This window comes from Cyprinodon tularosa, unplaced genomic scaffold (genome assembly GCF_016077235.1).
Source record: "Cyprinodon tularosa strain WSP-4 unplaced genomic scaffold, ASM1607723v1 ctg157, whole genome shotgun sequence".
In the NCBI taxonomy this organism is placed as follows: Eukaryota; Metazoa; Chordata; class Actinopteri; order Cyprinodontiformes; family Cyprinodontidae; genus Cyprinodon; species Cyprinodon tularosa.
In genome coordinates this window covers 663335-677144 of record NW_024038405.1, presented here as the reverse complement: position 1 = coordinate 677144, position 13810 = coordinate 663335, and the positions used below count along the sequence as shown (strand labels likewise).

Below are 13810 nucleotides of genomic sequence, written 5' to 3'. Positions count from 1 at the left end.
TATTACTTGGGATAAATTGGGTCCTGCTTGTACTTGCCCCCTGGCAGCTACTGCAGCTTTCTGCTCCAAAACCCTTACAGCCACCCACTTGCAGAAGACACAATAGGAGACGGGGCAAATAAGGCCAGTGTTCAGTAAATAGACCAGAATTCAGCTTTTCTTTTCTGAATTTTCGTTTAAAACAACCAGGTCCCAACTTTATGTGGCATGTCGATTCATATGAAAAACTAAAACCATACGGAACCATACGTATTAATGGAGCTGTTGACAGATTTTCGCGTATGGTCATAAGGCTTCTTGCTTAATCCACTAGTAGTAATCCCAGGGTTATAGCCGCATACATTATTGATGAGGTGGAAAACAGCAGCGGAGCTCCAATGTGTATCAGGACAGACCACAGGACAGACTACTGAACAAAGAACTGTTCAGTGGAACAGATACAGATATTTTTAAGAAGTGATCATGAAGACCATGATCTGAGAGTGTCATTGTCACAGTAATGAAGCATCTGAGAGATGCTTCATTACCGGCTCAAGTAATCATAACCAAATATGTAGAATTATATAATTACGAGATCTTTTCTCGTAATTATCAGAAAAGATCCCATGATTACGAGATAATATCTCGTAATTATGAGATTCTGATCTCGTAATTATGTGATAAGGTGTTTTTTTCTTTTCTTTTGTGAATGCAATACGCTTCCGTAGAGATGACAGTCCAAGAGATTTAAAATAATGCTTCAATGCTTTAAGACAAATAAAATATTTTTTTTATAATATTAATGCTTATTCCTAGATTAAGATTGAACCTTAAAAAGAACAAAGTGCAATTCAGACAGCTTGTTTTTAACTTGCTGCACAAATTTTATAGTTTTTTCTTCATCTTATTAAATATGCAGTAATAAATGAAGTCAAGCTTATATCAGACACCATTTCTTGTGGATTATAAATGCAGCTACCGTATTTTGTTTATCTTGTTTTATTCCAATTTGAATAAAATTGAATCGCAATCAGGATTAAGTCAAGCGTTTTCTTAGCTTTAGTTTTACTGGAAGCATAAGATAGGATATTATTTAAATTGACTAAATGCATACCAAGTGTTTATTTAAAACAAAATTTTGCCCCGTTAGTTGAATAAACAACTAAATGTGACTAAAGCAGCAGAAGTCTGTGTTAGTCGGTGCAGGAGGATTTATTGAAAGAGATAAGTCACCAGGAAAGGTTGCAACTCTATCCAGCACAATGCAGACACACTAAAGACAAACAACCATACACACATAACCCCCCACCCACCACCACCCCAACACACACACACCGGCACACAATTAGAGAGTCTAATTAATCTGAGAGTAGATGAAATAGAGGGAGAGGCCAGATATCCACAGAACAAAATGAAACATCATGGAAATAGACCCCTAGTCAGGATTTGAACACAAAACAATCTGGCAACAAGGCAACAGTGCCACCATGCACAAAAAAAAATTTCAAATTCAACAAAATTTAGTTTTAAAATGGACCTATTGTGTTTTTAAATACTTTGTTTTTTACTTTTAAAATATTCGATTGTGATCACATAAAGTGGAACTGGAATGCTTTGGTCTTAATTCCTCACTTTTGTAGCTCCAAGGCCCTCTTTTAACAGTTCACTTTGGTCTGCTTCTTTAAAAAGAACTAGACGATTTACACCCTGCCATGACCCAGAGCTAGAGGACAATGAAGATGATGGGCCTCAGAACTACAGTGGTCAGATTAACTTTGTTAACACACCATCCATCTATATCTAGTAACTACCGGTATTAACTTAAAGAACATTGGGGGACGGTGTGATAAATTGTGTGGATTCATACCCAAAACAACTGAACAATTTAAATTAGAGTTTAGAAATTCTTTAATGTAGACTACAAAAAAGATAAATGAAATTGGCAGATTTGAAAAACTTGTAAGACAGAGGTCCTTAGAAGTACTTACCTTAGAAGCTAAGGTATTATTGTTAAGAAACATAAAGAGAAAATTAGAACACTGAACAGATTTAATTAATTGGCTAAACAAACAAAAAGCTATTCACAGAACACATGTAAGGGCTAATTTAAACATTTCTTTGTTCCTTGAGATTCCAAGTGAGCAACAAAATGTATTCAAAGACTAAAAAAAGTGGATTTTGCATTATTGTCTTTTTAGCACCATGGACAGCACCGACATATCTGAACATTGCATAATACCTGCTTCTTTTGTTGGGGATATTTCTAACTTTCTGTTAAAGGCAGACTAATTTCCAATAAACACTTAAGGAGCCAAAAACAGACTCTTTGAACTAATAACATTAACTGAGATCTTCCACCCTTTTATCTCACATCCCACTTTTTCTATGTTGTAAAACAGACATGGTTCCCTTAATAACTGATGAGTCTGTGTAAAACCGAGTTGGAGCTTTATATAAGACAAGGACAAAATATAATTCAAGATATTTTAGAGTCAGTATCATTATATTCTAAAATAAATAAAAAGAGAAAGAACAAAAAAAAGAAAAAAATTAAAAAAGCCCTAGACTGAGCAGAAAAAAATAACTGATATTAAAAAAGTCAGGAAGTCCTGCAGCAAAATCAGTGGCAATTCTGTTTCCAGTTTACTCCTTGATAAAATGAAAGAATGAACAAAAATAATTTGACAGAACAGAAAGTGGAAATGAAACTCATAAACTAATTTTGATAATTGGTGTTATGTGGCATGACTGCAGGCCGGTGTGTTATCTTTACATCACACCCATCAAGTTAGCAGCACTTGGAGCACATAACAAAATGGGGACTTTGTATTTTTATTATTATTATCACTATTAGCGTGTAAAGGAATCTAAATATTTTATATATGCCACTACTAGTTTGACTTAATGCATGGCTAATTAGTTCATGTATACAAGGTTGGTGTGCAGATTGACGTTTGGGAGTTTAAGAAAAATGTTAAACCAAGCAAAATCATTTGAAATAAAACACATAGACTTGTTCTGTTATAATACAAGGGTACTCTGTGTGTGATGCCCTCTGGTTATTTTAGAAAGTCATTGGACGTTAAGTCTCTGAGAGTCAATATTTCTCTGTGAGTCTTTTTTGAGTTGATTTCAAAAACGCTGATTTAGCAACTGAACTTTATTGACCCTCCCTGCTGAGGTCTGTGAAACTATTACATGCCTGACCGGACCCTGTGTTTCTAGAGAAGAACTGCCTATTACAGCCCCCCCAGTACTGTACTCTGCTTTGTAATCCATGTTGCAACAAGGTTACAAGGAAGGGTCACATCAGTCTGGTGGAGTGTGTTCCTGACTTTTAAGCAGTGTGAGAGACCACGGACTTACTCATTCCTGAAGGTGTGCTGTGTTTACATGGTGAGGTGTTGATCTCTTATTTAAATTAATCAATGAGTTCAGCCTTGCTGGGCTAAAGCCATCTGTGTTGGTGTTACTGTTGCTAAACGTGTTACCAGGAGGTGGGTGGGACCACTTTGCAATCTGTGAAAATGAATTCATGGCTGCGCTGCTTCAGACTTGTTGTGGTCTGTCTCTCACTTTGGTTTCTGTTGCTAGACTGTCCCAGAAACTGCTGATTCCTGTCTAACAGCTATATCTTATCATGCTTAAAAGGTTGGAAACCTCAGAGACTTTCTGTGGAGCCTTTCTGCCTGTGTAACAACAGTTATGCTGCAAAGAATAAGAATCACCTCAAAGGACTAATGTGAGCCGGTCAATAAGTCAGTCTCCCCCCCCTCCACTTTAGATCTCGTCGGACTGCTGGGTGACATCACAGGCTCGAAGGAAATGTCACAGTTAAAAATGGAAAACAGAGGGCCTTCAGTCACATGAAAGGCACCACAAGTCTTTTTAGAAAATGCACAGTTCGAACACTCAGTATAAAAATGGTCTCGTTGGTGGTTTAGCCAAGCTGAATAGCAGCTCTGCAGCATTAAAGGTCTATGGGGAGGAGTCTAAATTATGGAGGAAAATATTTCTGTACAATGTCTATTAAATCTGTATTATAGCTCTTCTACTCAGTATTCTCTATAAAGCATTGAAAGAACGACCAGAGAGGGTTGTGCTCACAATATTATTGTAACTGAACACAAGTTAAAGCTTTAGAAGTTGTGAAGAAGTGGTAATTTGACTTAATTAACCTCTTTAGATTTAAATTTAATTGATAATTTAACCTATTAATAATTAGGGCTGTGTTAAAAAAATATTTTCCAAGTCTAAATCAATTCTATATTAATAACGAAAGATCATTTGATATAACCATTGATACATTTTTTAAATATGCATTTTCCACCATCTATACATCCACCCTTAACTACCATTACTTTGTTAAGTTTCTAATGAATTTTAATATAATACCATTATCACTATGTTGTTTAACTGCCAGGAGATGTAATTTAGCTAACAGCTCAAAAGGTTTGTAATACCAGCAATTCAATTTATTATTTCATCTAATCAAAAAGAATTAATTGTAAATCTAGAGAATCGGAATCACCAGGTATGATTATGACCTCTGCCTGTCCTGGTGACCGACACCTGAAATAAAAGTTGCAGAAATACAGCTACAAGCTGCAGACATGGGTTTTTTTTCATCATCACGCCATATTCTTCTTACCGTTGTTATCTACTTCTGAGTGCTTACCAAAGATCTATAAACGCAGCTATTCCTTTATGTTTCTCTTGTCATGTATAAATGTGGGTAACATGTACACGCTTGTGAAAGAGAGAGAGAGATAGGAAGAGAGAGAGAGAGAGAGAGAGAGAGAGAGGAAGAGAGAGAGAGACTTCAATAAATCTCCATCATGCTCCTGAGTACCCACCTCTGAGTTCCTTTCCAGGTGGTCATAAATCCGCTTTAACTGGCCTAAACGTGTTTGTCTACGTAGAGAATCCTACAGACCCAGCTTATCAAGTGAGACCAATTTCATTTTACAGGACACTGCAGTTTCTTTTTGCTCCTTTTTCCCCAAACTGCATTATACTTTGTTTTTAATAACAGAGCAGATTGTGAATATGCTGTGGTGGATTCTATTTAAGATTTCTTTTTGACAAGAACCATTTCGATTTTAATCTGGATTCATGTCTTTCAAAAAGGGGAAAAAATCACTAAAAACTATAAGGTGTAAAAGTTTAAAACTGCAATAAGCAGAAAAAGAAACTTCTTTCCAGCTGGCAGTAAGATTTATCTGCATTATTAGCATCAAAAACTAATTTTCTTGAGGAGTGGATATTCCTTTGTGTTATTGCAGGACTGTTTGTGTAACAGCTGGATATGTTCTAAATAAATAGAAGCAAACAGTCCAAAGATATGTAAATGTATGCAAACTAGTTTAAAGGACTTTCAGATCTCCTTGAGCCTCATCGTTTTCCATGAGTTTCAACCAAAGCTGAAGATGGTGGGAGAAAGTTAAAGATGCACATTCTAACTGAGAGCTTGTCCTTGAGTTTGGAAGATGGTTCATCACTTTGATTAGATTACAAAAGAAAGAACCGTTACTGCATCATCCATCCTCAGAGCAGCGAGATACAACATCCACATCTGCTGGGGTCATATAACCTGTTTAGATAAGGTTGTTTTTTATACTCTTTCAGGGAAAAGAATTTACAGGATCATGTGCAACCTAACATATTTGGTCCACATGTCCACCTTCAAATTATATAGCTACCTTCAGGCTGGCACAGAAATGGCATGTTTAGTTTCTGGAGAGGTACAGTAGGCACTTGATCTAATTGTGAGCAACAGAGCGTACCTTTATCACTTTTCTTTGACAGCTTTCTGCGGTTTCTCTATGTGAGATCTGAGATCGTTATTGCAGCTGTCACTAACTCTGCAGTCCCTGACGGGGATCAAGTTTCCGCACAGCCCTGAATTTCATGGATTCGTGATTTTGCTTTTCACATGGCTGCTTAACCTCAAGCATTCATTTCCCCTTTGGCAAATGCTGTGAATATTTTCCTGTAATTGGCAAAAAGCTAAGGCGGATATGTATGGTGGGAGTTCGTATTACAAAAGCATTGTATCTGTAATACTTAACAGCTTAAGATGAAGGCTTATTGTGCTGATATAAGAGTAGTTTAAAAGCTACAGTAGGTTCACAGTTGAAATGAGCAACTTAGAACTGAATAGCGACCTATGAGAAAAGTTTATCCGTAAGCTGAGAGACATGGTGTAGATCTGCCAGAAAAGCATCAAGTCATATGAAATATATGGTATACAGTAAATTAAGTTGACAAAATCCTCATTATAGTTTGTAGTTAGAGCACTCTAAAAAGTATTCATACCCATATACATTGTTATTTTGTTGCATTAATGTGTTAAACTTTTATACTTTTGAAATTATGAGACAACATGACACAAGAAAGAAAAAGGAGGTTATTCATTGAAATACTGCAGTTTCATTTGCATTCAACAACCTGATCCTTGTCAGGTTAAAATATCTTTGCAAGGCTGAAGTTTCTGTCCATAAATATATATATATATATATATATATATATATATATATATATATATATATATATATATATATATATATATATATATATATATATATATATATATATATATAGAGAGAGAGAGAGAGAGAGAGAGAGAGAGAGAGATTGCCATTGTGGTTGATATAGCAATACAAAGTGACTGCAACATCAGAAAAAAAGAACTAGAAAAACTAGAGAAATACCACGGGCTCTGTGTAGAGCTGGAGAAAACCTGGAAGGTCAATGTATCCATAGTGCCAGTGGTCATTGGGGCACTTGGGCCTTGAGGAGTGGTTACAGCAGATTCCTGGAAATACTTCTGATATATCTCAGTCCAGAAGAGTACAGTTCTAGGGACAGCAAATATACTATATATGTATATGTATATATATATATATATATATATATATATATATATATATATATATATATATATATATATGTATATATATATATATATATATATGTATATATATATATATATATATATATATATATATATATATATATATATATATATATATATATATATATATATATATATATACATATTCCTGAAAGAAGATCACCTCTTAATGTAGTATGTGTATTAAAATAACCATGAGATATGGCAAACGACCAGAGCAATTGTTAAGTGCAAGGCTTGCTTCTCCAGGAAGAAGGCCGTAAAATGCAGTTAAAAAAGCATTTTTTACAACTCCAGTATTACACCCTGTCATGTGATCAAGTCACACGGTTACATCATACACGTTTGTGAATGTTCGGATCCCTGGCTCCAGCCATATTAAACTAATACTCAGTGTCCCAGATGAAAGCAAAGAGAACTCGCTGTTAAGAATGATTTACTCTTAGTTTCTAAATCTCTATTATGTACGGAAAGAATATGATAAGCGTTCATCCTGACAGAAGAACTGTCCTTATTAGATAAACCCGGTTGGAAAAACATTAGTTTTGACATGTAACATGCAAGTAATATTAGGGTTTTAATGACTCATAAATGAATAATAAAAATAATCCTAACAATATATATATAAATTAAGGATTGCGTCCTGCTGCAGATTCCAGGTGTCTATCCAGGATTGTCCTGTATTCGAATTCTAAAGCAGGAATTATATCAAAATGAAAAGAAAAAAATATATAAACATTTTGCATTTAAGATAAAAAACATTTCTCATCTGTCAGTATGCTCTATCCAGAACTCCTGAAGTGGGAGAGTTTGAGTTTCACCTGGTTTAATTCCGTTAAAAGCCTTGTTTAACAATCCTTTTGCTATCCAATTATTAATCCATTAATCTAAAAAAAAAAATTGACAGATGAATCATTTTGCAAAATAATCATTAGTTGTAGCCGTACAGTAGATGCAGGATGCTGCCACCACCGTGTCTCATTGTGGAATATAAGATTTTCCATACAGAAAACAAAAGATTTACACCGTTTACTGTAGCCTCTGATGACTTCAGGAAAACTTCTAACAACATTTTTTATTGGTTTCTTTCTTCCTCTTGTCTTTCCTCAATAATATCTAGATTACTAGAGTACATGATGGATAGTTCTCCTGTTAAGCTCCCCCTGAGTTTCGATGAGGCTCTTAGCCACTCCATAATGTTCTCCTATTGACCTGTCATTTAAAGTGGATTTGCATGTATTGATAAGTTTTTAGTTTTGTTGCACTCTTTCCATCTCAGATGATGGATTCAGCAATGTTTCACAACCTAACCCAGTTTTAAACTTCTCCACAATCCCAATAACTGACCTGCCTTGCATGTTAATTTGTCTTCATGGTTGTGTTTGTTTACAGTGTTCTCTAACAAGCCTATTAGCCCTTATTCACGGCTTTAAATTGAAAGACAAAGAAACCTTATTTATTCATCATATTGATATAATAAGATTGTGGTTGTGATATCAAAAACAGCATAAAGGTTTAATGAGAATTAATGTATTTTTAATAGTTTTAAGCCCATATTTCGATGTGTTTTATTGTCAACCAAAATTCTGAAAAATGCATTGAAATAAAATCGAGGAATAAATGTTGATCCAGATCCAAAAGCAATACAGCTTGTTTTTTCCTCTGAGTAAAAAAAAAAAAAAAAAAAATCAATATAGACTACGGCCGAGTCATCAGTCCTCCAGGCTCTGTTTTGTGGGTGAATTACAAACTGATATACAATTTTAGAAAAAAATAGATTTAGTAGTTATAAAATCATAAAAATATCTATTTTAGGCCTTCATCTGATCGGTGTAACACTGCTGCTCTAGAGGCTACCTATACAAAGTGATACATATGTAATTTATATCTTCTATCGACAGGGTTTAATGAATGTCCCCCACACGGTTCTTTATAATCCTGCTGGTCCAATATTTCTTATCGCTGCATGCTCATTATCATTGCATTGACAAGCAGAACAAATGCCATTAACTTGTATTACGTGCTGGTGAGCAGGGTGATAAATTCAAAGTCTCATTGCTTTGCTGCAGGCTTTCTCAGACATGTTGAATGTCCTGGCTTTTAGACAGGTGATATTACAGTATTCTATTCAGAGTACAGTGCACATATGCACTGATATGATTTCCAATTTAACTGACCTATTTTTTGATGCGCTATTTGTAAACCTGGCAACATCCTGTGTGTATTTCTGTTGCAGTCAGTAAACTTGGCAGTACCTCAGCAGATGGCTCAGTGATAGTGTCGCAGGTCTGGCTGTAGTGCTGCTTCTTTGGCCCTATGTCCTCTCTGCGGACCCCTGCTGAGCCATGCTCGTGACTAATCAGTTCCTGTTCGTCACATAAGCTTGTCATCAGAAGGGTGGGCAAGGGTGCCGTTCTCTGCTGGTTTTTATTTCCGCACAGTTTGGAAGCATTTACTGATCAAGGAACATTTGGTTTTATTGGCATTTTTTTTTTAGGACACATCTATTAGTTATTTGATTAGAATAATTCAATTCTACATTTTTAAGATGCTATAGGTTTTAAGAAAAGATGTTTCTTTAAAGCTGGCAAAAAAAAATTAAGAAAAAAGGAAAAGCATGAGGATTTCCTGTCAATCTGGGATCAAGAGTCTCAAAGGTTCCTATTAAACATCGCCTCTCTAACATCCCGATTTTGCCAACTAACCTTTTAGCTATTTTTACTGAACTCATTTCTGCAACAGCCTACTCTAACATTAGGCAGAGAGATTTATAGCAACAACCTTGGGAGGATATTATTCCAGTCAGTTGAATCAATATTCCTCTTTGAGGGTGCGTTAATTTGTAAAAGGTGTCAAGCGGGCTTTTATCAAACACAACACAAGCTTTGAGGATGATCTTTTTCGTGAATTGTAAGACACACAGGGAGCCTGGTAATAGTATTGCTTCCATTTTCATTTACATCTAAACTCATATTAAGCTGCTGAGCCTACTATGTTATTCATATTATGAGAATAGTTTTTCATACGTAGGAAGTTTTGTTTGGCAAAAGCATATCTGTGCTCCATAAATGTCAGTTCATCTTTGTGTGATTTAATACCAATATATGAGACCCCAGGAAATTATTTATTATGTAAAAGGAACTTGTCTAAAATAGATTAATTATTGATTGATCCCCTTTTGAAATCCAGAATTTATTCAGATAAAAACATTTTTGGAGGAGTTTAGTGTAGCTGGCTATACTTGGGCCTCTTTAGTATCAGGCCAGTAGAAAATAGAAATCACTTAAATAAAACTTGTTGGAACATGAAGTAAGCTGAATGATCTATAAATTTAATGGCAACCAAGACACTAAATCATAAATGTCTGGGAAGGGTTTAACAAAAGCATTTGGGTTTTCAGCGAACCCAATTCAGATGCTTTATCTTTAATTTAGAAAAACACTGTAGAGTATCTAAACATTCTGGGAATGACCAAGAAACCAAAATTACTTAAAGAACGACTTGATGACTCATCCAGGTTGTTGTAAAAAACTATGTCAATAGCTGAAACATTTCCAGATAAATGCATAGAGGAAAAACAATGAGCTTTTTGCAGTTGCAAACTGTCCACAGCGTCACCAATAAATATAAAGGGAAATGCCTGTATGAAACTGAGTTAATGGAGTCTGCTGAGATGTTCATCTGAACAATTCCCTGCACTGGAACTTTGGTGCAGCGTTAGAAGAGACTCTATCCCCTAGGGAAGCTTTTGTCTTTTGGAGTCTAGCAGGTGATCATTAATTATTTGACACAGTCAGCCTTCTTGTATTGTTATCACCAATAAACATAGAAAAAGCAGATGGATAAGTTAATCAGAAGTACCAGTTCTGTGCTTTGATGTCACCTGAACTATTGCAGGTAGTAAGTGACAGAAAAATACTCTACAAAAAAATAACATTCCTCTAGGACAATATCTTTGATCCCATGTATGACACTGCTTCAGAACTGGACAGCTCCTTTCTCCCTTCTACATCTGAAATATACCAAATATGTAGTTCCTTTTATCTTTTGGGTGCTGTTAGACTCCAAAAACATTGCTTCTTACGACAAATGTGATCAATTAGATTAAATCTTGCAAAAAGACACAAAGCAGTTTGAACAGTACTTATAGAATGACCTTATTTAACTTCACATTTCTTAGAGTCGGCATATTCTAAAGACCGGTGAGATAAAAGTTTAATTTTTTTTGGAGCAGTAGGTTCTGCTACAGTATAAAGACAGTATAAATGTTGTAAAATTAAGAAAGCTTTGTAGAATTTCACACCAGTTGTCAGATATGCTCGAGGAGGTACTGTATGAAGGCCTGGGTCTGCTCCACTGCTTCGGGACATGGACAGCCTGGGCTTATTGATGGAGCCGTGAGTTTGCCATCAGTTGTGATCTTGAGCTCAAGTCCAGTTGAGTTATGCAGAAGCACAATAAACCAAAGCAAAACAAACACGCCACACCTGATTGGCTCAAAATCTAAAATGAATCAGGACTAAAACTCTACATAAAATGCTGTGGCATGACCTTAATTAGTTCCTGTTTTGGTATGTTTGATCTGTGTTATATTTTAGGTTTTCCACTTTGTTACATAGGTTAGCATTTTCTGCCTTTTGCCCTGTCAAGCCTAATATGAATAACAATTTGTTAAGCTTAAATTGATTGATTAAATTGATTGACTTATCATTGTATGTTGTAGATTGTACTCATGGAGAGTCATAAAAATTATTATGTTGAGGCCACCTGCAACAATTATAAACCCCAACTACAGTTTAGCTGTTACTATTTTTCTGCAGCACTAAAGTTTCGCCAAGATTCGAAAAACCTTAAAGAAGTTTTTTTTTTTTAAAGTGGATTCTGGGTGAAACGGGTCAAAACGTTAAAGAAAATGACATTTATCTTTGGAAAACCTGTAGGGTGCGTTTGATTTGTCTGGTTGGGTTTTTGAGAAGGGCAGGCCGCACCGAGCCTTGATACGTGCAAAGTGCTCTATAATGACCTGAAATAATTTCAATGTACCGATACCTCCATTTCAGAAATACTTGAGCCAAAGTAGATGCCTTAACTTACAGTTACATTTCACTGAAAGAAACCTAAAGTAGAAAAAAAAATGATCTTAATGTGAGCAGATATGATGTAAAGCGGAGGTCTTCAACAGGGGGTCCGCGACCCCTAGGGGGTCCAAGGAGGTTCTGCATGGGGGTCGCGAAAGTTTTGGTTGATTCAATTTTTTTTTTTTTTTTATATTACCTCCTGCAATTTTTTTCCATTAATTGAAATGTCTTTAAACACATTAACACGAATTCAACACACTGTAGTAAACAGATAAATGGAGGCAGAAGATGTCTTTCAGTCATCAATGCTAATAATCCCAAGGCGAAATTACTTTTGTTACATTAGGACTAGTTTGATATAACACAATTTCATACCATATATCCCCGCTCCATACCATATTGCCCCGCTCCTGTCATGATGGGTCTTAGGTTCTTAGCCCACATGCAGAACACAACGGAGGCTGGGTAAAAGTTTAACAGAGTTTATTGAGTATGCACAAAAACACATGATCATGAACTGGATCAGGAACTGGTCCGGGCTGGTTCACTGAAGTCTGCAGAGATGATAGTTTGATTAGGAAGCAGGCTGATGAGTTATGAGTCTTTGATAATTCAAGAGTATACCTTGATTGAGTCAGGGCTTCTCTTTGAGAGAGAGGGAACCATTGGGTCCAGAGACTGTTTGTTTAGCAGAGTCCAAGAGCAGCTGCAGCGTCTTGCTTCTGACTTTAATGGCAGACCTTGATCAGAGTTTCCAGCTCTTAGTTAAGAGCAGCAGGGGAATCCACATAGGAATCTTCAGGTTTGGCTCACGAGGGCAATCTCGGCAGGTTAAGCTCATCCAGAGCTTCAGGTTAGAGACAGGTTTCCTATGAGGCAAAAACAAGGGAGAGTTAGAATCAGATCTCTCTCAAGAGACAGCTAAGATTCTTCAGGTTCTAGGCTCAGGTCGCTAACCAAACTAGGTCAACACTGCGGCGTCGAAGCAAGGTCTGGCAGCTGGTTATAAAGGGCAGGTCTCTTGATGAGTAGATGCGTCTCAGGTGTGCTGGAAGACTCCAGCTCCAGGAGACCCACGGCGCACTCTGCTGGAGGAAGGTGGTACAGCTCCAGATCCCAACAGCTCCATCTCGCCATTGGTTTGGGGGTCCTTGGCCTGGAAAACGTTGAAGACCTCTGATGTAAAGCTTTGATGATATAGCAAATGTATTTCTGGTCTGAATTTGCTTTGAACTTTTATTTGTGAACTTTTCTTTTCACACTGATATAAGTAATATTTCCTGGTTGGTGGATTTGACACAGGTAGTGAGAATATGCAGTGCTTTATTTGAAACTGTGCTTTCTTTTATTGGCAAAAGTGCAACAGAGCCATTAGATTTGCAGAGGACACTGTCATTGTGTCACTTGTCAGCAGCAAAAACTCTGAACATGGACTTTTTATATCTGTGCAAATTTTATTTTTAAAATATTTATAATGAAGAAACAAAAGAAGCATGGTCAGGTTTTAAAAAAAATTATTTATTCAGTAAGAACCAATAATCAAGCTGTTGAGCTACAGTATAACCACAGTATAGATACTGGGGGTGGCTATGACAAATTTAGTTAAGATCAGTTGCAAAACAAAAAACACACTAGTGCCCTTTTAGTGAAAGCTTCACACTTTAAATCTAACTATGTTTGCTTGGTGTTATTCTATTCTTGTTTTATCAAGTCTATTCACACTTTATGTTTTATCTGCTAGAATATTTCAGTGAAGGAAAATAATAGCCTGTAATGTATCGGAAATGTATGTAGTGAAATCGCCAGCATACCTCTTAATAAACTTTGTGACCTTCCA

The 13810-nt window shown here is 36.1% G+C and overlaps 1 protein-coding gene across 1 annotated transcript in view; it reads left to right on the top strand.

The window, feature by feature from the left end:
- Positions 1-13810, top strand: part of kcnk12 (potassium channel, subfamily K, member 12) — a 45311-nt gene that overhangs the window by 18734 nt on the left and 12767 nt on the right. The window lies entirely within an intron of this gene.